Below are 4,005 nucleotides of genomic sequence, written 5' to 3' on the forward strand. Positions count from 1 at the left end.
CCAGTTGGCCAACTCTCCCCTGGCCCCCCCCCCTCCCCCCCCGCTTACCTGCCTTATAAGAGTCTGGAGATACATATGGGGGTCCCCTACTGATCCCTGCAGATATTCAACCTGGTTTCTCTTTTAATGAAAGCACAGCTGAGGCATTAGACTAGAAAGGGTTACATTCTAGAAAGAAACAGAGATAAAATGGAGTGGGAAACCTTTGCCTTCATTCTTGAAGTGCAAGCCGACACACCCCCATCATCTCCAGAATGAAGTCCAAGTCGCCTTTGCCAATAGGACTCTTTAGCCTGATGTCACTCCACTTTTTAGCTTTGTCCATTATGCTGCCCCTTTCCCCTGTCCTCATCTACCCTACTCCCTTTGCTCTAGTTGAACCCAAGGAGTTGAGGGCCCCCTGGCTGGTCCTTATCTAGCAGGAGTGGCATCACAGGTTAGCTCTGTCCTGGCAGGACTTGATGTGCAAGGAAGTGTCATGATGCAAGCTAGAGAGGCCACCACTAGCCCAGCACTCACCAGCTGGATTCGATCCCACACATCTGCTTCATTTGGCTCACAGGATGTTTGACAATATTTGAATTATTTGCCAAAATCTAAAAACCTGGGGTTTTAGTCGGGTGTGGTGGCATATGCCTGTCATCCCAGTAGCTCCGGAAGGAAGCTGGGGCAGGAGGATCATAAGTTCAAAGCCAGCCTCAGCAAAAGTGAGGCAGTAAACAACTCAGTGAGACCCTGTCTCTAAATAAAATACAAAATAGGGCTGGGGATGTGGCTCAGTGGTCGAGTGCCCCTGAGTTCAATACCTGGTACTCCCCTTCCCCCCAAAGAAACCTGGGGTTTTCACACAAAATTCTGGATTTCCAGCCTCTCTTAGAAAAATGAAAGGTATGGAAACATTGAATCCAGTTTTCTTTGAGGGTAGTTGGGGAGCTACTGCCCCTTCCTGTTTTCACTTCCACCATTGGGTCCACTTCACCAAGGACATACCCAGCAGGTCCCTGCGTTCAGGTGAATCTGCACACTTTGTGTTGGAGAAAGAGCAAAGAAAAGCAAGGGAGGCATGAATAATTCCCTCCGGGAGGTGACGAACAAGAAAGCATTTGAACCTTGGGAGATGGTACTTGGGGAAAACGAAGCGGACGTGAGTTTAGCCTGAATGCGGCATGGATTGGGATGTCCCGTGGTTCCTATATAGACTGAGTCTTCTGTGCTTGCCTCTCCTATCCTCACATTCATTTCAAATACCATGTCGAATGATTTCCTAGAAGCTTCCTCAGCCCATCCCCTGTTCTCCCCATCCTAGTTCAGCACCATGTTTATCTCCACCTGGAGGACTTGTGCTCATTCCTTAAGGATTTGCTGATCCAAGTGTGGCTATAAAGCAAGCAACATTAGCACCTCAAGCCTCCCTTAGGCTGGTAGACTCAGGCCCCCCCTGAGACTGATCAGGAATCTGCGTACTAACAAGATCTCCAGATGATTTCTATGCATTATTCAGTTTCAAAAAAGCATTCCTCTAAGGTAGTGATTCTTGACCTCGCCTGCCCACTACGACTACTTGCTGAACATTAAAAATCCTCTTGAATTCCTGGCCACACCTAGACCAATTAAATCAATTCTATCTGGGCCCCAACTCTACAGGTGTTTCCAATTTGCAGACAATTGGTGCTTTAGAATGGAGGTTTTCAAAACTGCCTGCTCATTAGATTCATTTGGAGATCTTTTGCAACCAAGCCACACCCCAAACCAATTAAATCACTGTGCTGTTGATGGCGTTCTATGTGTGCTTGTGTAATTGGACCCAAGCATCTGCATAGTGGAGCTTCCCAGGTGATTGGAGTGTGTAGCCAAGATTGAGAGCTAGTGCCTTTTCCTTCCTGGAATCCCTTCATTGGACATCCCCTACTCCAGTGATGAGTCAGGAAGCTATTCTTACTATTCCCATGATGCTCTGTGCGGATGGCACTAACTCTCCATCTAATTATCTATCATATGTCTTTCTTCACCAACCCCATTAGACTGGGAGTCCTGGAGGTGGGGGGGGGGTGGGCAGAAACTGTGTTTTCTTTCTTTTCCTCATGACTCTCACAATGCTTGGCAAACACAATATAATCAAGAGTTTATTCTTCTTATTGCTTTTATTATTATTGCAATCATGAGATCATGGTCAGGGCTGTGGTAAGGAAAGTTCCCCATGGGGCAGTGTAAGTTGGATGAGGGGACAGTTTGGCAGCAGGCATAGCAGCCGGGGGCCTGTTGCAGTGGTCTAGGGAGAAGGTGACGAACTGAACAAGAGTGGTGGCGAATGAGGATACATGGAAAGGGCCTGATGGGAAGTACATCAGGAGGTAGAATCAGTAGATATGTTAATTTTTCATGGGCCGCTGAACAGAACAACAGAAATTTATTGTCTCACAGATTTGGGGCTAGAAGTCCAAGATAAGTTAACAGGGTTCCTTTAGTGAGCTGTGAAGCTCCCAGCTTCTGGTCATTTCCTAACCCTTATTGGCATTCTTTGGTTTGTAGCACAGCATTCAACCTCTGCCTTCCTCTTCCCTTGGTGTCCTCTGTGTGTCTAAATTTCCCCTTTTTATAAGGATACCGATCATTTTGTATTTCTGCCCATCCAGTATAACCATCATCCTAATTAATGATATTTGCAATGACTGTTTCCAAACAAGGTTATAGTCTGAAGTTTTGGGGATTGGGACTTCACCATAAAAAAGTGGAGGGACACAATTCAGCCCTTAACAGTAGGTTCAGAATTTTTTTTTTCTTTTTTGGTAAATTGTGTCATGTGCACGAATTGAACTTTAGGAATTTTGGTTTCTCCATTTTAGAGATAAACCAGATTTTTTGCTGTAAGGTCAACACACTAATTTCTAAGCATTTGTCAAAATTATCATTTATGCCCAGGAACTCCGGGGATATTGACAAAACTGGAAAAACAGATATCATTACCAACTGGAGATCCATATGAGCTGAAGAGCTTGAAAGATTCAGGTGAATAAAACATAAACAACGGTTCCTGGTTGTTTCTCCATCAGCTGTCTCTTTCTCTGATCTGAGCTCATACTCAAGTGCCCTGAGATTTTACAAGTGAGCTTTTGCAGGGTAACTGAGAAGCATGAAACTATTTGAAATAACAACACACATAGTCATAACAAACTATTGCATTCACACCCATCCTCCTTCCTTCCCTCACTCTTTTCTTTCCTCTTTTAAACTTTTTTTTTGGTACTGAGGATTGAACCCAGAAGTGCTTTACAATGGAGCTACACCCCCAGCACCCCCCCTTTTAAAAATTCAAGACAGGGTCTCACTAAATTGCTGAGGCTGGCCTCAAATTTGTAACCTTCCTACCTCAGCCTCCCAAGAGTTGCTGGGATTACGGGGATGCACCACCTGCCCCAGGCTTTCTCTTACTTCTTTCTAAACTTGGAGCTAGCTTGACTTGTTAATTGTTCGTTTGTGATTTTGTTTGTGGCAATTAAATGCAGTGGTGGTTTGGTTATTAGCTCCTCTAATTAAAAACACCTTCAGGTTAGAAGGGCATTTCCTTTGTGTGGCTTTAGGAGGCCTTGGAACGCCTGCCCTTGGTGGGGACTTGCAAGGGGTGGCCGGCTGCCCACAATTGGTGGCAGAAGCGGTCTTCTGCTAACATGGGCACTTGCATGCTGCCTTCAGAAGTCTCCCCTGCAGCTACAAGCAGAACCGAGGTGCTGAGAGGACTGCTCTTGTGGTTAATAACTGCCAGACCTCCTGCTGGTCCGTGGGTGCACACTTGCATGTTGGAATCTGGACAGTGTTATCCGGACAGTTCAATCCCTGTCAGAAGGGTATCCTCTCCCCAAATGTTGTCTGTCTGCTTTTCTTCCTATTTTGGGCCAGAGGGACTTTTAGGAATTTATATATATAAATAGTTTATATTCCAAATGGGAATACCTATACTTCTTGTCAAAACAAAAGCTAAAAAAAAAAAAAAAAAAAAAAAAAAAAAAG

This window comes from Marmota marmota, unplaced genomic scaffold, assembly GCF_001458135.2.
Source record: "Marmota marmota marmota unplaced genomic scaffold, marMar, whole genome shotgun sequence".
Lineage (NCBI taxonomy): Eukaryota > Metazoa > Chordata > Mammalia > Rodentia > Sciuridae > Marmota > Marmota marmota.